The sequence below is a fragment of the Rhipicephalus microplus genome, chromosome 6 (genome assembly GCF_043290135.1).
Source record: "Rhipicephalus microplus isolate Deutch F79 chromosome 6, USDA_Rmic, whole genome shotgun sequence".
Lineage (NCBI taxonomy): Eukaryota > Metazoa > Arthropoda > Arachnida > Ixodida > Ixodidae > Rhipicephalus > Rhipicephalus microplus.
This window is the reverse complement of record NC_134705.1, coordinates 6,598,584-6,624,277: the sequence shown is the minus strand read 5'-3', so window position 1 is coordinate 6,624,277 and position 25,694 is coordinate 6,598,584. Positions and strand designations below refer to the sequence as shown.

The 25,694-nt window shown below is 42.3% G+C and overlaps 1 long non-coding RNA gene across 3 annotated transcripts; it reads left to right on the top strand.

The window, feature by feature from the left end:
- Positions 1-1,976: 1,976 nt before the first annotated feature.
- Positions 1,977-24,477, top strand: LOC119167758 (uncharacterized). Of its 3 annotated transcripts, none has more exons than XR_012884071.1 (4): positions 1,977-2,236; positions 7,038-7,097; positions 11,456-11,576; positions 23,984-24,477. It is a non-coding gene; the product is annotated as an uncharacterized LOC119167758 (long non-coding RNA). The 3 variants fall into 3 exon arrangements; XR_012884072.1 differs by having other exon boundaries at positions 1,978-2,236; positions 7,041-7,097; XR_005109299.2 differs by lacking the exon at positions 7,038-7,097 and having other exon boundaries at positions 1,991-2,236.
- Positions 24,478-25,694: the final 1,217 nt, after the last annotated feature.

Genomic DNA, 25,694 nt, shown 5'->3' with positions numbered 1-25,694 from the left:
CGACGCATGCACTGTCAGCTGTTGAATGTTCTCGAAGCGCGACGCCACATGCGCGTCCACTGGAGAATCAGGAGAATTGTAGATGTCGAACGCGGTGTGTAGAGGAGGAAGGGTGCACAGATGGTGGAGGAGTGAAGCACGCGCGGTGTGTAGAGGAGGAAGGGATGCACAGATGGTGGAAGAGTGGGCGACGGCGCGATGGCGCATGCGCGCGCGTCAGCTGTCGAATGTTCGAGAAGCGGTGCGGACGGCGCACTACAAGGCGCGAGTATAAGATGCTTCCGTATCTAAAAAATAATTATGGGGGAACATATGAACTCTTTACAAAGATTGAAGTTGGTGCTGATGCCGTCTGTCGCATGACCAGTAATGAGACAAAGCACGGCGCATCGCATTAGGCCTAATAGCAGTGCTACGCTTCCATTTCACACACGCACACGCGCGCATAATGTATGCTTTACTGCAATACACTGCAAGCACTTCACCCCATGGCAATGTTAACTTTTAAAAAGACCTTTACGGGTTAGCAATTGAAGCTCGACAATGCTCCCAGCAATGAAATTTCTATTTTATTACATTTTTTTTTCATTGTTATACACTTGCCTAAACTAGTGTTACCAGCCGTCCCGAATATCGCTGTCGAATTCCGAATTTCGCAGTCGGGACAAATGTCCCCGATTTTTTTCGGACTGTTCAGTAAGTAAATTAAAAAAAAAGAAACGTTTTGCGTTATAAAAGGCATGCCAAGTAACGAGCGTCCGTCTGATCACATAGACAAAGAAATGTTGCTGTGGTTAGCTGCAAGGAACTTTAAACACTTCAGCTGAACTTTAGCGTCAACTTTTACTAGAGCATTCTAGAGCGAGAGGAAGTGTCACGAAGAGCACATAGCAAAATTTAATGCCACATAAAGAGACCGACGCAATGAAGAGAAGAAATAACGGATTTGTTTGGAAGGCACCGCAACAAAGAAAACAAATTTTCTCACCCACACACAACTACCTTCACTGTTGGTTACCCCAATCTAAACACACACTGCTAAGCAAACAAATTGCCATCATCTGCGACTGCTTAATAAAGCCACTCGGACAAGAACGTTCTCTAATTCCAACTTGTGCATTCCGTATCTATCTCGCGCATTTACGCAAGAACAAGCTTCAATGAAAGCGTTGGCACAGTATATACTTCCTCCCAAGAGACACCAGCTGTTTGATCGGTCCTCAAGCAACACGCATGCTCCTACCATACATCCGCGTAGTACATGCATCAGACAAATATTCACAAGTCGCGTTCCAAAGGCCTTTATTTTATGCTCATTGTCATTGCTTGTAGATTTGGTGGCAAACACTTCGGGCTGGTAGGTGTTAATTCTGTGCTTCGAGCGAATGACGTTAACTACTCGATAAGCACGGCGACATCACAGGAATTAAGAAAAGCAGCAGCGACTTGCGTATGAATCACTTTCTAACAACAGAAAGCGACCACGACCCCACGGGCAGAGGCGCTTCTCGCCATTTCAAACAGATTACAGTCCAATCCAACACCAACATCGGAGAAAAAAACATCACGACTAGAATACGATGAACCCGCCACAGACTGTGTGTCACAAGCTAGTGAGGAACTCTACCTGAACCACAAAATAAAGAACGCCCAAATCGTCTGAAAAGTGTTTTTTAACACACCGATTCTAACGCCAACTATTCATACACTTTAAGCCAAGTCAAGCCGGTTTTAAGCGGCTATTGAGTGAACCGAACCGTTTTGTCTCAAAAGGGTTCGTGCCACCGGGGGAACCGAAACACTTCCTTACTGTACACAATAAAAAAGGGTCCTGGTCACTATGCATAATTAATTTAACATTTTAAATCATAAAAATACTTAAATAATACTTACGCGACAAGAGGCTATGGCTCGGCGAGCGCGTGCGAACTTCGTGCTGCTTGCGTGCGGCTTGCCACCGCGCCAACTAAAAGGCATAGGCATTCCGTTTGGGTATGGGTTGGGCACGCAACGCCGCGCGCTCCGAAGCCCGCATCGCCCCAAGAGAATGCGTACCCAGCACTAAAACTCCCTAGTGTCATGGCGGCTTCCGAGTTTGTCGTTGAACCAGCGCGAAGTTCAAGATACGTGTTTATTTGTGGCAAGCACTCTTCCTCGCGATAAATCGACTCTTCAGTGACGACAGTGATGAACACAAATGTTCACAGGTTCATAGAGCACCTCGTGTCAAGGACGGGTAAGCTGTCAACCTCTAACTAATCTCCGGGCGCCATTAATTTCGTGGCAGTGGTGGTAATACCGCTCTGTGTTAATGTACCACAATTCGAAAACGTTTTCGCTGAGCAAGTTGCTCAGTTTGTACAGCAGCCTGATGAGGTTATTGTAAATATTAGTACAGATCTTGACAATAAAAGTAAGACTTTCATTGTTTACCATACTTCCGCTGTACGTGTTGCTTATTTCTCTTGTTGCGATACGTGTAATCATGATGTACATTTATTGTGTGTGTGTGTGTAATTTACTTTCTTCGATCAGCGAACTGGGAGCGCAGAGAAAACACAAAGGACGAAGCGAGGAACCACACAACACGAGCGCTCAACTATCAACTGATTTATTTTCCACATCGGAAGGACATATATAAACACAAAAAGCGCATGTCAAAAAAGAATATGACGAAATCAAGGGCAGCATGCGAAGCGTGTAATCAAGGCACATGTCTAAGGGTTATCTAGGTAGCTGATTTCACAGTCAAGTAGTGAGAAGGAAGGATGACTTATACATTGGTCCGCATTCCTGGAAATGTGATAGGCTTCAGAAATTTCGCGCGTAGTTTGATGAGGATGCCGGAACAGAACAATTGTATTCTCAAACAGAGGTTGGCACTTGCACGAAACGCAATGTGACGCTAAATGGGAGTAAGGTGTATTTTTTAACGAGCTTCTGTGTTCCCTGAGACGCACGTTCACACATCGGCCGGTCTGGCCAATGTACATACGTCCACAAGAAAGGGGTATCTTATATACTACTCCGGTGATGCACTTAACAAACTTAGTTACGTGCTTCTGGAGGCATCTTCTACCTTTAGATGCATTATGTGCCCTCCTGTGCACCATTGAACATATACTGGCCAATTTATTGGGTGCCGAGAAAACCACGCGCACACCGAACCGGTTTCCCACGTTTTTTAACCCATGGGCCATTTTATGAATGTAGGGGATTACTGCCGCGCGCTTCTTATTCTCTTCCTTGTTCTCTGAAGAAATACATGTGCGTTTTTCATTATTTTTGACCGTACGCAAGAGCTTTTCACAGACTGAGCCTATTACGTAGGAAGGGTATCCCGCACCTATCACCCGTTCCAACTGTGCTACGAAACCACTTTGCAAGGTATGCAGGCAACATTTTCCGAGGGCTGAACGTAAGCATGACATTACGATTCCGCGTTTAACAAGCTTGGAATGTCCGGAAGAGTAGTCTAGAACGGGTTTTGCAGAACGAGGATTATATCGCCAGCAAAGGTGCTTATCACCAAAAAACAGGGAAAGGTCTAGGAACTGCAATTTGTTATCTTTTGGAAGCTCGGAGGTGAACCGGAGGCCCATGCCTTCCTTCTCGAAGCATGCCTTCATACTTTCAACGTCCACTGCTGAACACTTTTTGATGATAATCAGATAATCGTCAACATAACGGAATACTTTTGTGCCAGGTTCAAGTTTAGTGCTTAAGGCTGCATCCACCTTCCCAAGAAAAATTTGGCTTAAAACAGGGGCCACACTTGAACCTATACACACACCTGATTTTTGCATGTACAGGTTCCCAAGCCATACGACGAAGGTGGACTTCAAATAGAACGTCAAAATTTCTAGAAAAGACTGAGTCGAAATTCCCGTGCTATTCCTGAACGATATCTCATCATTGTCTTCCACAATGCACTGCTCTACGCTGCGAAGCAGTTTCGAGCAATGTTAGCGATGGGAGTAAAAAACTGCGCGGTCAACCAGTTGTTAAGTTTTGTTTGAACAATCAGCTAAGGGTACTCATTTCTGACAAAGAAGGGTTCTTCGTTATCATTAATGAACTAGATTTTCTCAAGAAGGCTGAGGAAGCCTTAGAAAGAAATTTTAAACCACTCTCTGTAAAAAGCAAGGAAGTAAAGACTAGAGCGATATCGCTGCTGAAAAGGCTTAGCCTGGAAAAACTCGGCTCTTCAGTAGAAAAGGCGAAAGGTGTAGAGCTAGAACTTTTTTACTCCATTAAAACACACAAACCGGAAATGCCGCTGCGCGCGATTGTTTCAGAAAGGGATACGTGGCAGTTGGTTGTATCTCAGTATCTGCAAAAACATCTTTCTGCGTTGCGCGTAAATGACCTTTTTCACGCAAAAAACTCTGGTGTCGTGGTTGAATACCTCAACAAATGTGAATGCTCCGGTGTTACAGCTTTTAGTCTTGATGTAGTCGACTTATATTATTCTTTGCCGCATGATCAACTGTTAAACAGCGTAGAGCAGTGCATTGTGGAAGACAATGATGAGATATCGTTCAGGAATAGCACGGGAATTTCGACTCAGTCTTTTCTAGAAATTTTGACGTTCTATTTGAAGTCCACCTTCGTCGTATGGCTTGGGAACCTGTACATGCAAAAATCAGGTGTGTGTATAGGTTCAAGTGTGGCCCCTGTTTTAAGCCAAATTTTTCTTGGGAAGGTGGATGCAGCCTTAAGCACTAAACTTGAACCTGGCACAAAAGTATTCCGTTATGTTGACGATTATCTGATTATCATCAAAAAGTGTTCAGCAGTGGACGTTGAAAGTATGAAGGCATGCTTCGAGAAGGAAGGCATGGGCCTCCGGTTCACCTCCGAGCTTCCAAAAGATAACAAATTGCAGTTCCTAGACCTTTCCCTGTTTTTTGGTGATAAGCACCTTTGCTGGCGATATAATCCTCGTTCTGCAAAACCCGTTCTAGACTACTTTTCCGGACATTCCAAGCTTGTTAAACGCGGAATCGTAATGTCATGCTTATGTTCAGCCCTCGGAAAATGTTGCCTGCATACCTTGCAAAGTGGTTTCGTAGCACAGTTGGAACGGCTGATAGGTGCGGGATACCCTTCCTACGTAATAGGCTCAGTCTGTGAAAAGCTCTTGCGTACGGTCAAAAATAATGAAAAACGCACATGTATTTCTTCAGAGAACAAGGAAGAGAATAAGAAGCGCGCGGCAGTAATCCCCTACATTCATAAAATGGCCCATGGGTTAAAAAACGTGGGAAACCGGTTCGGTGTGCGCGTGGTTTTCTCGGCACCCAATAAATTGGCCAGTATATGTTCAATGGTGCACAGGAGGGCACATAATGCATCTAAAGGTAGAAGATGCCTCCAGAAGCACGTAACTAAGTTTGTTAAGTGCATCACCGGAGTAGTATATAAGATACCCCTTTCTTGTGGACGTATGTACATTGGCCAGACCGGCCGATGTGTGAACGTGCGTCTCAGGGAACACAGAAGCTCGTTGAAAAATACACCTTACTCCCATTTAGCGTCACATTGCGTTTCGTGCAAGTGCCAACCTCTGTTTGAGAATACAATTGTTCTGTTCCGGCATCCTCATCAAACTACGCGCGAAATTTCTGAAGCCTATCACATTTCCAGGAATGCGGACCAATGTATAAGTCATCCTTCCTTCTCACTACTTGACTGTGAAATCAGCTACCTAGATAACCCTTAGACATGTGCCTTGATTACACGCTTCGCATGCTGCCCTTGATTTCGTCATATTCTTTTTTGACATGCGCTTTTTGTGTTTATATATGTCCTTCCGATGTGGAAAATAAATCAGTTGATAGTTGAGCGCTCGTGTTGTGTGGTTCCTCGCTTCGTCCTTTGTGTTTTCTCTGCGCTCCCAGTTCGCTGATCGAAGAAAATGAATTACCAACTGGCCCACATTTTGATCCTTTTGTGTGTGTAATTTAAACACGTTGCTGGTTTTAGGATCATGTGTCGCTCTTCTGCTGTGCCCGATATACAGCGGGAGCGTTTCAACCAGGTAAAATCGGCTGCGCTGACTCTGAGTGACGGACGAGCCAGCTGCTCAGTGCTGCATAACAAATTAGGGTGATACGTCACATTTGGCCCACTTATCGAATTTTTATGCTATTTGAATTAATGAACCACCGAAAAAAGATTGCAGATTAGCGTCGGCGGGAGGGGGGGATGTTTTTCACCTTTGTCCAGGAATGAACTCTTCATTGGTTAGCCAGCACTCATGCCTCCGGCACTTGACACGCTGGTAATAAAATAAAAAGACGCTATCACTAAATATCCCAATTTTTGTGCTACAATGCAAATGACTGAATGAATGAATTATCTTTATTGCACTCATATCTTATATAAAATAAGCACAAACTGCTTATACAAATAAGCAGTTTTTGCTTATACAAATAAGCAAAAACCCAATTCTTTTTGTTTCTCTCATAATTTCAGTCTTAGTATAGTACGCACTAGTCTGTAGACGCAAGATGGCAGGAAATAAACAAATGATGGCAGAAAATAAACGAAGAAGAGCAATCATTGTTTCATTGACTCAGTCAAATGATTGCTCTTAATAAACCAAAGCAATGGGTGCATTGAAAATCTACCAAAATACGGACAAAAATGGGCCATTATTAACACGAATTATACAAGGCAGTACCAATTTTATTATTTTTTAAAAATCAGAAGTGTCATGTTATGAAACCAAAAAACACAGAAGTTGTGAGGAAGACAAGCTTAAAGAGATGAAGCATTTGCGAACACGGGTTACCACTAAGGCCATCATCTCAACATGCAGACTTCTTCAAGGCTGCAACTGCCAACCTATCTGAATTGTGTAAGGCAGATTTATCAAGATGAAGGGAATGTGGGATACACTGGTGCTAACAATCAGCAAATGACCGCAAAATATTTTACTTATGATGTACCAACAAGGCCAAAATTCATCCCTTGCCTACCTTAGTGCATTTTGTTTATTTTTCATACCCTCTCCTCCAACTTAAACAAAGAAGGAAAGGCCACATGCGAAAACAAGGAGATGAAAACGAGAAGTTGGCATGCTGAATTGGGTGAGTTAAAAGCCAATCCTCTGTAATGGGTTGCGCCAGGGTAAAGGGGGAACTCAATCAAAAGCCCATGAAACAGAAAGAAATGAGGGGCAGGAGGGAGCAAGTGTTTTGCATTGATGGGTAGAAAAGCAGGAGACATTTTGCTGAATTACCTTTGCCTCCAGAAAGCACCACCTGACAATGGGGATAATTAGCCTCAAAAATTCCTTGATGTTATTTTTTATAGGTTTTCATTGTGTATGTGCCATGTCAAAATGGTCCAAGTGCCCCCTTTGAAACATTTATACTTGTTGGCTGGAATGTACTAAACTTGTGAATAAGGTGCGGCAATATTTCTTTTTCGAAAAGCTAGTTACTGGATTTAAGGTTTAAGATTGTTGAAGATATGTCCTGCCACTATAAATTGCTGCACCATTGCTTCGAGTCATTTGCCATGCTTGCTTGATGCCTATTTAATGAAACGTTAACAGGTTGTCCTGTTTGTTCAGTAGAGTTGAGAGCTGGACATGTTGGTGAAATATCATTTTAACATGTGGCGTAGTCGCGCAACTTCGACGGGGACACAAAGGACAAGAAAAGCGAGTGTCGTGTTTTCTTGTACTCTGTGTCCCTGTCGAAGTTCTGCTACTACACCATGTTAAAATGTTGTCCTGTTTGTGACAATATGTATATTTAATCATGTGGATAATGTTGGAACTAGTGCTGGTAAAACTAGATTTTATACTATGCATAAATCACTTTTAGTGCTTTTGATTCTAACATAATCTTGAAGGTGTTTGCAGGTCTTAAATCTTAGCTGACAACTAGATATTATGTGTACAAAAAAATGCGGGTTTACTTTTGCATGCACTAACATCTCGGGGATCATTTTCCGAAGTGGCTCGTTGGTAGTTAATGTTGGGTAATACTTGCAAAAGATGTTATTTAAGTTCGGAAATGCATTTCGGTATTCGATTGCAAAGGCTAGCGGCTGGTTAAGCTGTGCTATGAGACATGCTCAGCTAATGGTGATTTCCTCATTTTCAAGCTTCAGTTTGGATTTTGTTCAGAGTGTTGTTCAGGTCATTTCGCCAAATGTCTCCTTTGGCTTGCTTAATTGGTGAGCGTAGTGATCGTTGTCACTACAGACGCTTCTTAAACGCTTTGCCTTTCTGATGAATATTTCTTCTTTGCCGTGTCATAGATGATGGCTTGTGTAGTCTGTGTATTATAGTTGGCTATTTGTTTGCATTATGTAGTGCGTAACCTTTGATTTCACTGTAAAAGAAAGAACTTCAAGAAAAATTTACCACTGAAGATTAAATCGGGCCAAACATGTTAGCAGCAAGAACAACATTGTAAACCAAACCAAGATCTTTCCTCTTTTTTTATTTTTTGTCTGGTTCGAGTGGGGGTGGAGTCTGCTTCTCCTGCACATCCTTCCTCCTCAAAATTTCACTAGGCTCTGCCCTGTTCATTTTTCTTTTCTGATTGGCATTGCCTGCTATATGTTTGTGGGCAAAGGATTTGTATTTTTTTTCATACCTCACATTAAATAATGTTTCAATAAATACCGTCATTTCTAGGAAGTTAATTTTGCTGAAAGGGTGGTGCATGGTAAATTTACTACTAAGGTGAAACTTTTTACAATTGCCAGTTAATGCAATTGTCAGGAATGCATGTCAGAAAGGAGGCTAGCAGCAGAGATATTGAATCTATTCCTCAAAATGATTGTATTTTCAATAATATCAGTGTTACCTCAAGACAACTTATTCACTGAAAGATCAAAAAACAACATTTAAACCAAGAAAAATGCATGTGTTAGTCTCTGTTTATGATAGAGTTGTAAAGAACAAGTGGAATAAATGTGATGTTTTGCCACTATTGAACCCATGTGGTTGAAACTGTGGAAGGAAACTCTGGAGGGATTGATAGGTGTCTTGCTGCTGTAGTCTCGAGCAGTTTGGTTCCCTTCACTGCAGCAATGAGACATGGGTGAAATCACATAGTACAAACTGTGTACTCCCAACACCAGTTTGCTGTGCAGCTTTGCACTTGATTCACAAGCTTCTTGTGTGTATTTTACGAAAGCATTACAAGGATACTGAAGAGAAACAGTGACCTTGTTTAGATTGACAAACTGCACTCTAAGTATTCTAATGCCAATGCCATGTTTCACTATCCCAAGCTCATTATTAGTGGATAAAATTACGGTTGAAGTTTCACTATAGAAAGTTGTGCCAAAATGTCCATGCATGACGTCAAAAGTTTTTAAATGTATTATTTACAATTTTGCGATTGGCTCAGTGATATTTTCTGAAACTTCATATGCTAGGTCTATGACACCCACTGATGACAATGTCCTTCATTTTTATCGATTATAAGCTATGTAGAACCCAGTAAATGCCATAAAAATTAATGATGTCATGGTGTTTGGTGAGACCTTTTCTTTGCGCGGTTTTGCACTTGCCAAGCGTCGTGTCGTGGTAAGAGTGGTGATGGGAAATCGTACTTCAATAGTATGCGAAAAATGATTTCGCTCTTTAGTGTCCTTTCAACACCCAAAGAAAAAAAAACTAATAAGAATGATGTACAGTAGCTGACCAGCTCATTCACCTGGCCCAAAGAGAAATGAAAGTCAGTGTAGTTGTATTGTTAGGGGTATCACATCTCAATGCGTATAATCCTAGGAGGATGGAGGATAGGAAGCGTGACACAGAGGACAATTTTTTGCAACAGACACAGATTACATGTACATTTAAATGAGCCTGTGCACTGCTTTTCTCAAACAAGCAAAAAAAATATGCAGTCCTACAAGTCTGCAGCACTATGGTACCTTGTGAGGCGACGTTCATACGCCCGAGCAGAGCACTATGAAAAAGTCTTTAAGCAATTTAACCGTTGTGCGTTTCGTTAAAAAAAAGGTTTGTAGTCAAGATAACTGGGTCATTAGCCACTCATTGCAACAAAAAAAAACGACATGTCTAGTTTTTGTGGCGGTACTCTCTTACCATTATTTACTAACTGAATTGGAACAACCAAAACAACCGCTAAACAAAGCACATCGCCTTTTGAAGGCATCTGTCGGCAAACAAAAGAATGAATTATGGCCATTAGATAGGCGCTAATAAAAATACAAGCAGGCACGCTTTCATCAGCTGTAGGTTGATGGTACTGTAGCCAGTTGCCGCTGAGCGCAGTCCATGTGTTCACGTTTTCCCTTTCATAAAGGACAACAGTGTATAGACATGCTGACCATGACTGGTAACGTGCGAAGTGTGTCCTCACAAGCTCAAAGGCTACACATGGCTGAAGATTTCCCTCATTTAAACAACTTGTTTGATGGACATGCGAGTTTCACCATGGTGAACTAAAACTTGAAACACTGCAAACGTATTTGGTATGCTGTGTTTCTTCTCTTTGCATAGAGGTACAAGCTTCCTTTTCTTAGTACTTTAAAGTGAGAGATGAGCACTGGCCCAAGCACTACCCCCAATTTCATACTACTGTAAAATCCTGAGAAATCACACCCTCGATGCTGAAAGATGATCTAAAAGGGGGCCCTTGCTTGGTCTCAGACACTAATTCAATGAAGAAGTGCCTTTAAGAAAAATGCACACCTGTGTTTCTAAAGAAATGCTGTATTGAATACACATGCATTTACTGTTTTACAGACCTGAAGAGAATCCTTGTGTGAAATTTCAGGTGTTATGACTAGGCGAGAAAGATGTTCTACAAATGTTCAGACAACTTGTGACAACTCAGAATGCAGCCCCGAGCCATCACATTGTAAATGTGTTAAAAAAAAATCTTGCGCATATATAAGGACTCTCGGAACATTGGTTCCAAAGAACTGCTGCTGTAGAATTCCGTAGTGGACAACAGGTCGCAAAATAATTGCGGGAGGGGAGGGGGCGCTTGCTCTGTATTTTACAGTGCCCACTCGCGATTGAAGTTGGAATGGAGGCACTAGCATGTGCTTTTTTCATAGCATTGCCAGGGCTGCACAAGAGGCCTATTGAATGTGACTACCCGTACAACCAAGAAACGCTTGTCACCAATTCAGCTGCTCTATCTGCAAGTGTTCTCCTCACACTATTTTAACTGTGCGATACTTTGCAGTAAAAATTCACACATATTTTCGTATTTTGTTTCAACCAATTTCGCTTAAATATCTGCAATCCAAACAAAGTGAACACTTATTACAAATTCTTATGAGAGTTTATGCTTTGAATTGTAGCCCGAGTCATGCAGTGAAGTTCATGCATGCACAGCTTACTCCCTGCCACCTTTATTTGGGAGTGGAAAGATAGGCTGCTGCTAGAAATTGTACAGGAAAATAAAGGAGGAGGAGGGGTAATTTTCCATGTCTGTTACAGGTAGGTGTACTTGCTGCCAAGGACCTCAAAGGAGGATAAGTGACAGTGGTAGAAATGAATCTGCACTCCAGCCAAGTGCACAACGAGCTAAGCCAGGAACATTATTGAAACGAACCATAAGGTAAGCATTTAAAAAACTGCTAATAAAACATTGTCCTGGCTTCATCATCCAGCATGTGGTCGTTTTCATAATTTCTTTATTTTTCCTGCGTCGAAAACCTCAAGCTGAGCATTCTGTTGTTATTACTAGCACATATGTTTGCAGATGCTTATTTTGCTGCAATCTTGGATAGGATATTTCGTAAAAGTGCTCAGTGGCATTAATGTTTATTTGCTCCCTCGTTTGGTTTTAAGGTGCACTTTTTTCTAGATTTGCACTTGTCTCTAATTGCAGAGAATTCATATTGATCCTCGAGGTGTGTAGTAAATAACAAGCAACTTTTTCAGGCAAGGTTACCTTATCATTTTTGGTGATATGTGGGCTCTAGCATCCCAAAACCACCATATCATTATGACAGACATCTAAGTTTACATTTTTTTGTCAGTAACCTTTATTAAACATTTCTATTTGTCCTGAAACATTATTTCTTTGACAGTATAGCTGCATGACTGCTGTACAATTATATAAAATTAGTTTGCCTAATGAAGATGAAGAAATTTTGTTGATTTGCAAAAGGTGTGTGTATGGGCCAACTTGAACACATAACCAACTATTTCAAACATCCTCCCATGCAGTAAATGTTCCCTGGTAAACTTGTCTTCTGGTTTGAACAAATGTAAAAAAAAAAAGGTCATGACAATAGGGAAGGCCTCGAAAAATCACACTGCTAAATAATGCCACAAATTCTGTGATGAACCACACATTCACATGAAAAAAACTGGGATCAGAATTTTGCAAGCACTGTACATCTATGCTGGTTTAGAGAAGAATTAATAAAATTAGGTTCGATGGTTGCATGTCGAAAAATTGAAATCTGATTATGAGATGCAGTGTTTGAAGTTAAAGCTTAATTATTTTGACCTCATAATCTCCCTGAGTGCATGGAACTAGGGCACTAATACATATTACAACTATTATAATGCGACTCCTGAGGTTCGGAATCAATCCTGTGATCTTGTGCAAAACTGCATGCAGTAGCAGATCCAGAAGGGGGCACTAGAGGCGATCGCCCCCCACCCCAAAGCCTGTCAGTATCCCCTCCCCCTCTCTTCAGTGCTTGCCGTCCACCTGTTATCACCAATTAGGACAAATGACTGGGATTCCTTTAAGCACACATTAATAGTATTTATGCTATGATAGAGTTTTTAAGCTAGTAAAAAAACTAAAATTAATTACCATGCCCCTCTCTCCGGTGTTAATTTAAGCAACTCCCTTACCCCTAAAATGATTGGCTGGATCCACCCCTGACTTTACGGTACTATTTCCCTTTACCTTAGGGTAAGATTAGAGATACACTTTTTTCCTTTTAATGCACTATTTCATAGGTAAATAAAGACAGCCGCATTTACACTGATGATTTTCAAAGCTACATGTGTCGACCAAAAAAGCATGTATATGGGACCGGTGGTATAGCGTCCGGTACAAACAAACAGTATTGCTCATATGCTCTACAGCAGAATGCTGAATAACGTCACTGCCTTGAACAATAGCTTAAAAAGAAACCTCTTCGTGGTGAATGGAGATTTGACATATTAGTCTTTTTTGGCATCTAGCATCAAATACTATGCTAAGTCAGAGTGAAATATGACAAAGACAGGCAATAATAATACGACACGTCCGGTTTGTTCAAATGTCTATTATGAAATGCAGAGGCATAAAGAAGAGGATAAATATAGTGCTACTACATTTACATACAACAAAGTGGAACCTCAATACTAATTATTTAAATTCAATTAATTCTATGACTACGGGTATCACCAGCAATGCTTTTACTGAATAATGTTACCCTCTTCATGACATACAATGAAACACCATATTTGAATTATACAAGTTTTCTGTTTACTAAGTTGAGGCATTTGTTATTAGATCATTTGTGATGTGTTTGACAATCTGTGCAAAAGCATAGCAATTGAAGCAGCACCTGTTAAATCAGAGCAAAAATACTCTATTCATTACAGTGAAGTTCAATATGTTATGACACCATCCTGACACGCTAAAAAAAATCCGAATAATTTGTGACAATCTGACATGAGGCATTTGAATTTCTAGACATTTAATGTTTAGGTATTAGCAGTTTGTTATAAAAGGATAGGAAAGAAGCTATATAAGGAGTAAAAATAGAGCTTAGTATAACATTGTTTGGAGACCAGCAAAAGAGCTTAAGACCTAGAAAACGGTTTTCTTTCCTTAGTGTTAGCGAAGGGCGTTAAAACTCTATAGCCAAAGACTAGCACAGGCTTTTTTTAATCACAATCAGGAGGAGCCTTGCCTTCGTTTTTCTGCTAAGAAAGCATTTTATTTTTGACCATCAAAGCCTCCTCAGGGGGTGTTTTAGCATCTAAATATCATAAGTACTTTTACCTTCTCAACTAACTCTAACCAGATAAACTTCCTAGTTAAAATGTATGGCTGCAAGAGGTAAATCAAATTTTTTTATTATGCTTTTAATGGAGAGCAACGTAGGTTCCTTCTGCTTTGCTGTGCATGAGCCTGCAAGCACAGAAACCTATACAGGTACAAAAGATATGTACATGGTGACAGACTTCCAATAGTGCTGTGATCAAGTGCTCTCAGCTTTTATTTAACTACAAATAACTTGCTTGAAGTGCCGTAGCTGTTGTTTCGTACCTATTGACCACATATTTTAGACAAATACTATTACGCTGTGCTATAGTCAGTAGGCATGGAGTACCACTTGAGTGCTTTTTAAAAACTAATGGACCAGCTGTTGTCGATTGTCTGAGCATGTTTTCACAACCAAATGTTTACACAGACAAATATTGCAACAATAGAATTTATTATGCATAAAATATGCCAAGCAGTGGTCTTTGAGTTGCAGTTGAAAATTGCAATATGGTAGTGCGTGATCAAAGTGGCAAGGCCCTCCGCTGCCCTGGTCTTTTTATTAATGTATGAGATGTGATCTTTTATTCAATAATTTGCATTATGAAGTGGGAAAAAGCAACAAGACCATAACTGGTATTTTTTGCCCAAAACAAATTACTGCTAGATCATGAAAAGAAGATGCACCGACCGAAATACACCGCACTTAACTGCACTGTGGAATGTACCATAATGTTAACGTTATCGTGTGCCATAAACATATCAAACAACACCTTCACATACAATTAACACCTATACATAGCCTTCATAGGGTTCGAGAAGTTGTTTGACTCAGTCAAGACATCAGCAGCAATGCAGGCACTACTGAATCAGGGCATCGGAGAACGCTACATAAACATACTTGAAGAAATCTACAGTGGATGCACAGCCACTATAAAGAAAGTGGCAGGATTCCAATAAAAAAGGGTGTAAGGCAGAGAGATACAATCTCTCATCTCTCCAGTACTATTCATCTCGTGTTTACAGGAGGTTTTCAGGACCATAGCTTGGGAAGAGTTAGGAATAAGAGTTTATTTATTTATTTATTTTCAAATACTGCAGCCCAATACAGGGCTATTGCAGGAGTGGGGTACATTTACATGAACAAAATACACTGATTACAAGGTTGACTTAAAAAAAAAGATTTATTATAACAGTGCGTCTACAAATTCCGACAACGATAGTTCACGAATACTACCGGATAAGTCATTCCACATTTGAATAACTCTAGGAAAAAAACTGTTCTTGAAAATGTTCGTGTGTGTAAAGAAAGGCTTTAAGTGTAGGCTGTGGTAACGTCTAGTTGAAAGAGTATCAGCATATGAGATATAATCATCTGAAGATAGTCGACAAGATGAGTGAAGAAATGAATGCAATAGCTTGAAAGAATCTGTATCCCGTCTGGTGGATAGGAGAGGGAGTTTCAAGGAAGTCATTGTTGATGAAGGGTGAAAAGTTATGATCGTAGCGATGGCAAATAAAACTAACCGCCTTCCTTTGAACAGATTCAATTTTGTTGACGTCACATGTTATATACGGGTTCCAGACACATGAAGCATATTTAGTATAGGGCGTATGAGCGTTTTATACAACAGTAACTTGGTGCGTTTCGGAGATTTAGATGACGTACGACACAGGTAACCTAATTTTTTCAGTGCTTTGGATGTGATGTAATCAATATGCCGCGACCAATGTAAGTTGTGTGATAAGATAACCCCAAGGTATTTATACTCTTGTGCCCGGGGAATTATTGTGTTCTCTGAAGTGTAATCATGCAGCAATGGAAAACGGCTGTTAGTGAATGATATCACTACAGTTTTCTGAAAGTTAATGCCAAAGCCTGCACCATGTGCAAAAGCTGGTGAAGGAATCCTGAAGTAAGGCATGATCGCTAGGAGAAGAAATTAATTGATATAAGACGCAGTTGTCGGCATAAAGACTGACCTGAGACTTCAAATTGTTTCGAAGGTCATTTATAAATATTAAAAATAATAAAGGTTCTAGAACGGATTCCTGTGGAACACCCAAAGTTACATCGACAGTTGAGGACGAAGTGGAGTGGAATGACACATATTGAGATCGAAATCTAAGAAAGGTAGCTATCCAGTTGGTTAATCGAGGGTTGTTTAAAATAGCATCAATTTTACTTAGCAGCTTATTGTGTATAACGGTGTCAAAGGCCTTGGAAAAGTCTATGAATAGCGCGTCAATCTGATTGTCAATGTCAAGATTGCTGGATATGTCATGCGCTAATTCGACCAGTTGTGTTAGTGTGCTGAAACCACGACGAAAGCCTTGTTGAATGTTCGAGAGTAGGTTATTTAACTCAAGATATTCCGTTATATGATTGTGAATGACATGCTCAAGCAGTTTACTGGAATTTGAAGTAAGTGATATTCTGTAGTTGGACAGGAGTTGCTTGTTACTAGACTTATGCAAGGGCAAGACTTTGGCTAGTTTCCAAGACTGGGGGCAGTGCTTGAAAATATGGATTTTGGAAAAGTGATTGACAAATAACGTGCACACCACAGAGAGTATCGTAGAAGAAAGCTGTTTGGAATGTCGTCGGGACCAGTACACTTTTTGTGTCTAACTTAAGTATCATGTTAAGGATGCCGTTCTCGTTAATCAACACATCATCAATAGCGAGCTCAGGATTAGGGCTTCTGAATATTGGGAGAGAACTGTTGTCATGCGTGAATACAGACTGAAAGTAGACATTGAAAGCGTTAGCTATTTCAAGTGGGTCTGAAATAGCCTTACCATCTAGCATAAACGATATGGTATCAGTTTTAGTTGGTGATATGGAAGTCCAAAATTTGCGCGGGTTGGATTGAAGTGATCTTGGAAACTCAACTTTAACATAAAAGTCTTTAGCTTTTTGCAATTCGGTACGTAGTTGCAGCACGGCATTATTAAATCGAACGATACTGTCAGGATCTTGTGTCTTTTTTTTTGGCGCCGTAAACGACGAACGCGACGTGATGTATGCAGTAGAGTGCGACTTTGGGATTTCTTTTTTTAGACTTAAGGGGGACAAAGTTATTAATGCATAGTTCAACGATGCGCTCAAATTCTTCAACCAGTTTATCAACGTCTTCGCGAACACCAAGCGCTTGAAAAGAATCAAAATTAAATGCAAGGGTGTCCGTTATTGAAGCGTCATGAGCCCGAGGAAAGTCAGGGAAATGAGTAATAATCGGCTGTACTTTAGTCATTTGAGAGGGGATTCAAACGAACACAGCTTTGTGGTCAGAAATGCCATCGAGTATGTTGTACTGAAAACCAGTTTCAACTAGATGAGAACTTAAGAAGACCAGATCAAGGACAGATGTGTTTCGGGTAGGTGTTTACACGATTTGAGTAAGACCAAGGGATAATGAAAGAGATAAAACTTCCCTACAAATGGCCAGATCATGGCCGGTGCAACACAGAGTTCGCCAATCAATACCCGGAGCATTGAGATCCCCCATGAACACAATCTCCGAGGTGCCGAAGTCCTGTTCGTGCATGAACAAGCTAAGCTTTTCTAAAGTTTTTATTGGAGAACCAGGTGCTCTATAGCACACACCAACAATCATAGACAGCCCTTTTAAACATAGCTTACATCAAGCAACTTCGACATTAGGCGTATCTGGGAGCACAAAAAATTTTATGTCCGAACGAAGAAGAAGAGCGACACCACCCCCTTTACCACAAGATCGGTCGTTCCGTAGTGCTACATAGCCTGGGGGTGTAAATTCGGAATCGTACACGTCGCTGTGTAACCAAGTCTCTGTTATCGCAATTACATGGGGCGAATATGATGATACAAGAGCGAGTAAAGGTAAAAACTTGTTCACAATGCTTCTTGCATTCAAACACAAAAAACTTATACAGCTGTTACATGGCTGCAGTCAACGAGAACTTGCTCCGGCCGTAGAAGTAGAAGTGTTTTTAGCAACTTTGTTGGTAACGCGCTTTAGCGTGTCTGTATCAGTGTCCCACATGTAGCGTACATCATCAATATAAGCATAACCGTAGCTTAGTTTAACTCTGCATCCCTTATCACGAAAACTTCCCGTAGCGTCCCACAGTTTCTTACATAAGGCGCGCACGTTTGGTGATAAGTCCTCATTGATATGAAAACCAGAAACTTTCAGTTTCGTGACGTTTTTCATAACCCGCATTTTTTCCCTGAAGTCAAAAATTTTCAGTATAACAGGACGCGGTCTCCCATCCCGTGGTCGGCCCACACGGTGACAGCGCTCAATATCTGGACATGTTAGTTTAAGATGCTCTGTTAGTATTTGCAAAACATTATGCAATAAAGAGTCAGTATTTTTGTTGTGAGTTTCTGGTAAACCATGCAAAAGTATGTTGTTCCGGCGCGAACGGTTTTCTAAATCGTCGGATTTCAAAGCGAGTTTACAGACTGATTGTGCCTAAGAGAGACAATTTCAGAGTTAAGCTTGTCATACACTGCACTGCAGTCAACAGCAGCTGTAGAAAATTCCAGTGAAGATATGCGCGCTTCAAGGACATCAAATCGAGAATTAAAAGACTCATTTATATCTGCAATGTCACTAGCAATTTGCTTTTGACCAGCCAACAATTGCGCGACGAGATTAGCCGTTTCTGGAGTGGGACTGTCTGAGCAGTGATTGACATTCGTATTATTGGCATTAGCCCCCTGTGCCTTTGATGTATTTGTTGAAGGCACCCTCTAGGCCCAGGGTTAGGCTCAACGTCCCCACTCAATAGAAAGTCATCGTAGTAATGCAACATACGAAAACAGAAATCAACAAGACTGCTCGGGCAGAACAGCAGTAACAAAAAGCGGTCATCTGCGATAACTATAGGCATGCTGGATGTACGATACCTGCACGAAGAACAAGCAGTGATTAGGCATCGTTCCGGCGTCACCGCTGTTCTGCCCACTGAAGGAATGTGCTGACGGGATGTCCTTTATAGTCTCCCATGTAGACGTCGCTGTCCGCAGGTTACCGGTAACTGGCTGAAGAACAATGGCCTCAATCAATAGTTCAGCACGTGGCAGGCCGTTCGAAAAGCCGCAGAACACGCTATGGCCATCACCGAGACCAGTGACGGGGCAGTCCGGAGGCACTCTATCGGCAGGTTCCACGTGTCGCAAAAAAGGCACCATGGACGATGAGGCAGCGCCGTCGCAGAAGAAGCCATGGAAAAATCCGAGGAGCTGCACGAAGAACAAGCAGTGTTTAGGCATCGTTCCGGCGTCACCGCTGTTAATGGAAAGTACCTTAGTAACCTGCGATTCGCTGATGACACTGCCTCGATGAGTAACTTAGGAGATGAATTACAGCTCACGATAACAGAACTGAACATGGAAAGCAGGAAAGTAGGTCTAAAAGTGAATGTCCACAAAACTAAAGTAATGTGCTACAGTCTCGGCAGAAAACAGCACTTTGCGATAGGTGGAGAAACGCTGGAAAATGTAAAGGAATATGTCTACTTACGACAGGTAGGAGCCGCGAAGCCGAACCATGAGAGTGAAGTAACTAGACAAATAAAGATGGGGTTGATCACATTCAGCAAGCCTTCTCTAAACATGAATGGTAATCTGTCACTAACCCTCAAGAGGAATGTATATAACAACTGCATCTTGCTAGTATTTACCTATGTAGCAGAAACCTGGAGGCTTGCAAAGAGGGTTGAGCTTAAATTGAGAATGACCCATTGAGCGAAGGAAAGGAAAATGATAAGTGTAACTTTAAAAGACAAGAAGAGAGCAGAGTGGGTCAGCGAACAAACCAGGGTTCAGGATACCATAGCTGTAATCAAGAATAAGAAATAGACATGGGCCGGGCACATTGCATGTAGACAGGATAACCACTGGTCATCAGGGGTAACTGACTGGATTTCCAGAGAAGGCAAACACACGAAGGGGAGACAGAAATTTAGGTGGGTCTATGAGATTAAAAAGTTTGCAGGTATAAATTGCAACGAAAAGCACAAGATCGGGTTGATTGGCAGAACATGGGAGATGCCTTTGCCCTGCAGTGGGCGTAGTCAGGCTGATGATGATGGCACTTTCAATGTACGACGAGGTTTAGTTTTAAGTGTTAAGCAAAAGTGAGCATGCCAAAGTTGCGCTGAAGGCAAAGCACCCGCTTTTTATGCAGATCGCAATTTACAGGTGGCCACTTGACACACCAATCATACAGTATATGTATAATGCGCCACTTGACACACCAATCATACAGTATATGTATAATGCGGTGGTCCACTGCGGCTCATGTCAGCAGAACCCTAACAACAAAATTTGCCAAAAGCGTGAGCAATAAGCTTGTTTGCAAGACCGAACATGTACATGGGCTTCTTTGCAGACGTTTTATATATTCTAGGGACTTGCCTAAGTATGATGCACCGTTTGTGCGTAATTTTGATGTAATTAATAGACTGCTTTTTTCTTGCATTGTCGTGTAAGCAGCAGCCAAAGAAGTAGAGGCCACAAAAGTGTACAGAACTGAACGGTTTAACTTGGTATAAGCATTCACGTGTGATCACCGACAGGGGATATCGCAGTCACAGCTTTTTTTCTCTCTCTCTATGCTACTTGGACTACCTGTGCGAGTAGCGGAAATAATGCGATATTCATACCGCCGGTGTCACACAGACACTTGCGATCGCGGTCGGGGCATCTGCGCCAAACTCGATGCTGTACAGCGCAGCAGCGACAAAGTTGTTGCGCGCTGTACTTCTCGAGGAAAACCGGTATTAGTCACCGCTACACGGTCCGGATCAAATACAGTGCAGCGCGACCACATGCAGCAAGTACACTTGTAACAGCGTTCACTAAAGCACGTCACAGCGCACCGTGCATTCAGAACTAACGTCCACACAGAACAGTCAGCACTCAAGCATCACCATATTCGCAAGGAATAATATCACAATAATACAAACCGCCACAGAACACCGAAATAGAGGAAGCGCTGACACACACATAACACAGCCAGCGGTGCCTTTACATACCCGCACCGCTCCAGCCAGCGCGGGCGCACCACTAGGGACTAAAGTGCCTGGGGATGTTCGCGCAATTTGGCACCTAGGCCGCGCGTGGTCGTGAGAAAAGCACCTAGCGGGAGGCCTTGCCGTGGTGCTGCAGTCACCTGTCTGGAACGGTGCTGGAATGTAATGTCGCTGCCGAGCTGCGGCCGCCGAAGTTTCGTCTGCTCGACTTGAACTCTTGCTTGCAGCGCGTGGGAGCATATTGCGCTGTTGTAGCACATGCATGCGAACGCGTTGTTGCAAGACTAATGCGGATTTGTGAGCACGCAACGTACACATACCGATAGCTCCACCGACCATTGACACGATGCAGTATGGTTGGTTCCTAAATGAGTGTTAAAAAACTCCTTAAACCGAAATGGCTGTGCAGCTGGGCTGGGTCGTCCGGTGCTTCCTTGGTAATTTTTCATGGCAAATTCTGGTATTGATGTGGCGTCAGCACTAAATAAAAGGCAGCGTTGCATTGGGTGTCACTGAAAATTCGAGGTAAGAGCTAGCCGAAGGACGTTTGCACCTTCATGTTTTCTTTGCGCCACACAGCCCTTGCAGGAGTGAAATAGGCTATCAATACAGAGTTTCAGTGCGGGGGCTCCAAGCGACTTGCGCACGTGAGCCCTTGCGTTCTTTTGTATTCTCCACAGGCGCAGCGGTGAGTACAAAGGAACGCGATAGCGTGCGCGTGCTAGAGGCAGCTAGGGGTACCCAGCATTAAAAGTGCGTGTGCGCGCGCGCACGTGTGGATGCGGATGTTGCTATCGAGTTTGAAATGCGAAGCATTACTTAGTGAACTTCGTGACTTTGAGCGTATCTATCTATCTATCTATCTATCTATCTATCTATCTATCTACCCGCTGACGTCTGGTGCTCTCGTGATCACCTCCTTAACTTCGCGTGTACCAAAATTAGTATGGGAGGGTTCCATAGTTTGACGAATACGACGCACTGGTTAAGACCTGAATAAGGTCACAATCCTGTCACGTGTGTCGTCAAACACTTCCTGCCAAATAGTGACACATACCCGCGGGCGGGTATGTGCCACAAGTAATTGACACTTAATTTTTTTTGCATCTACCCAGGAATGACGAGAACACACGTGGAAAATTTTGACGCGTGAGCATTACGAAATTATGAACCATTTCCCGAAGTGAACCCTGCTGGGTTGCGAAGCAGCAGTGGTGCACACAGCGTTGACCCAGTTGAAACGGGCGTCGACGCGGGTGCTGGAAGAACGGCTTGAAGCGAAACTAGGTGTAACATTTACTCGAGTAAACGTTTGTTTGAAACACAAAAACATGGGAGGCGGGTTGGGTTTCGAGTACGTTTCATCACAGATAACGAGCTGAAAGGGTGTTTCCACTTGGCGTGCGGTCGAGTGTTGCGGCGGTGGAAAGAGTGAAGCAAGAGAGATGTGTGTTGCGAGTGGGTGGAGGAGCCGGCAGCTGCTGCGGGTGAGACGTTAACGCTCCGCTGCGACTTGACCTACTTGGCACCGCTCCAATACCTGCGGCGAGGAAAACGCGCCGCGACTACGTACGGTGCATTCGGACTACTAATGCGGTGCATTCGGACTACATACGTACGGCGTTACACATGTGAGTCAAAGAGATGCTTCGCATCTAAAAAGCCTTACATCGGCAGTGCTAACCCTACGAATGCCAAGACTAAATGTCAAGGTCCCAGCAGTAATCGAACCCAAGCATTCTGCATGGCAATCAAGCATATTCTACCACAAAGCCACGTCAGATCTCGGACCTACTTTTCAGATTGCTTAATACCTTAATATGCTCATGAAATGTCAATTGTGGTTGCAAGGGTTGCAGTGCTAACTATCCAATTTTATAAATATTACATATGTACACCTATGATGCAGCTTTGACGTCGGGTTAGCGTCAATTGTTGCTAGGTCCATGCGCTGAAGCTTACTTATGTAGCAGCGTCCAGGGCTACCATCCTCGCTAGCCCCAGCGCTTCATATCAGCTTATTGCTTCTGGTGTTCCTAATGCTCAAGTTCGTTTTCATCATCGCACATGTACAAACAACTGGTTATATAAACACTTGGAACTTTTCAATGTATGTCTGTGCATGCAACATTTGGATGTATATTTGGCGTAAATTCATGACGTGCCACTATAAGAAAATTACAACATGGTCATGCTAAGCATGCCTCCGGGGTCTTCGCATAACGTCAATTCTTAAGCTACGTGGAATCTGCTGAATTTTTCAAATATATCCTTGTGCAAGACATACTTTCAGCACGAATCTTGACATAGGTATGTGTCAGTTTTATACAAGAAAATGTAACTCTTAGGAATGCCGATTACCATATTTTTAATCGTATAGTCAGTGTATTTAACATTTCAAGCGGTACTCTCTTTTATATTCATACAAAACACAGCTGTAGTGCATGGCTCTTAGTTGAAGAATATGCTGGCAAAGCACATCTTCCACTTCTGCAGTTAACATGACATAACTTAAGGGCCCACTCAATGCTTCTATTATGGATGGCTTACTGCTAAGTTGTTACTGTTACTTCGTGCGATCAGGCTTACATTATGATCTGCGCATGATCCAGCTCCTCACCCGCACGATAGTGATTTGCATCGCAAAGCTGTTTTCTGGCACAACAACAGGCATGAGAATTTTGGGACAGGATGTGACAATGAGCAATTAGGTTAAATCTGAGGGTGCCATCAATTCAGTCGATCTCTGCATAGGAGCGAAAATTTAGCCAAGTAATAGTATTTTTAAAAGTGATGCATAGGGAAAAAACGAGGAGCTCTCAAAAATGGGGGCGAGAGAAGTTTGGTGTGTGTGCCTCCTTCTTTCTCTCTTTTCCTCTCTCTTTCTTATTGAGAGCTCGCCTTTTTTTTTTGTTATTTTCTCTGTTTTATCTTTTCGCTTTGTTTTTTTTTTTCTGTCTTTCGATGCATCACTTTCTACATTCTTTCCTTTCCAGGTGAAAATACTCCACGGTTTCAGTTCACTTTAACTGGAACCATGGCTGTATACAGCTGGGACCAAGTGGAAGCGCACAGGTTAGCAAGATGTTCCAGTTGGTCGCAGCAAGAACCACTCCAGACTGAAAATGAAACCAGCTGGCCTGGAAATAGAATCAGCTGGAATCATTTCTTATAATGAAACCATTTGGTGTGAATTATTATTATTATTATTATCCTTATGGTCATTCTGTTTATCTCAAAATACCTGTAGTGCAAGGCAAATAAGAGATAAGTGCTCACTGCCTTTATGATGGTTTTTTTTGTACATTTGATTCTGACAACATCAACAGTTCATTGTATGCCAGATCATTTGGCAGCAGTGGATGTGGCAGCGTGGCTGCTTCTAACTATCGACTTGAATTCTGTACAGATCTACTGAACCTGTTGCCTCTGGCTGATCGTCGTATGCTGTTAGCGTGTATTCCAGTAATAAATGTGTTACGTTTGGCTGCTTCGCTCTCATGGCTGTCTTGCTGGGCTGGCTTGAACTGCACTTCTGCACCTGCGTAGTCTGCACTTCCGACGCCTAGCGGGGACAAGAGCCTACATAAGGACGTTCTCCTGGAGGATGGCGATCATTTAGCAGCAGTAGTTGTGGCAGCGTGACTGCTTCTAACTATCGACTTGAATTCTGTACAGGTTGGTGCTTTGCCAGTCCTTTCTCTTTTTTGTGCTCTGTCATAGCCACTGCCGCTGCTGCCATTTTGTGTTGTGATTGCATCTTGTCACTATGCCTACGAATGCTGAATTGGCAAGGGAGATAGAAGCTCTCCGTTCTGAGGTTTCAGACATGCAAAACAGCCTTGAGGCATTCAATGAAATTTATGAATCAGTCAAGGCAAGAAATGAAGCTCTCGCGAAAGAAAACAAGGAGTTGAGGGATGAAAGCAAATCACTGAAAGATGACTGCAGGCTGTTCTCGCAGCGTCTTTCTGACGTTAAGCAGTATTCACAGACGAACAATGTCGAAATAAAAGGTATTCCAAAGACAGATGGCGAGAGCTGCCTCGCTGTTGTGCAGGTCATTGGCGAAAAAGTTGGCTGTGTAATTGCCCCAAGTGATGTAGATATAGCGCACCATGTACCGGTAAGGCAGGGCACGTATATTATTGGGAAGTTCTGTTCAAGGTCGAAAAAAACAGACTTCGCTACTAAAGCAAAAAAGGCAAGACTTAATACAACAGCTATTGGGCTTTCAGGGCATTCAGTTGCACCTATCTACGTCAATGACCACCTGACACCAGAGAATAAGCGACTTTTTGCACAAGCCCTTGAGCTGAAAAGAGCCAAGGGATGGAAATTTCTCTGGACAGATAACTGCATTATCAAGGCCAGGAAATCGGATGCTAGTCGAGCACACCACATCACTGGCGTGGGAGATCTTGCCATATTTAAATAACTTGTGATTGTAAGCCCCATTTTACTATACTATAGTCACCGTTCAAAATGAACGCCACCATATTTTCACTTGAACGCACCAAAGCACTTCTCAAGGACAATACGTCTGCACTGTCCCTGATTCATTTTAACGTCAGGAGCCTTCGTAAACACTACGATGACCTTAGCGCTTTATTTTCAGTTGTCGATCATACGTTTTCACTCATATACTTATCAGAAACTTGGTTGACTTCACACGACGGCGCCCTGTATGGAATCTCTGGCTACACA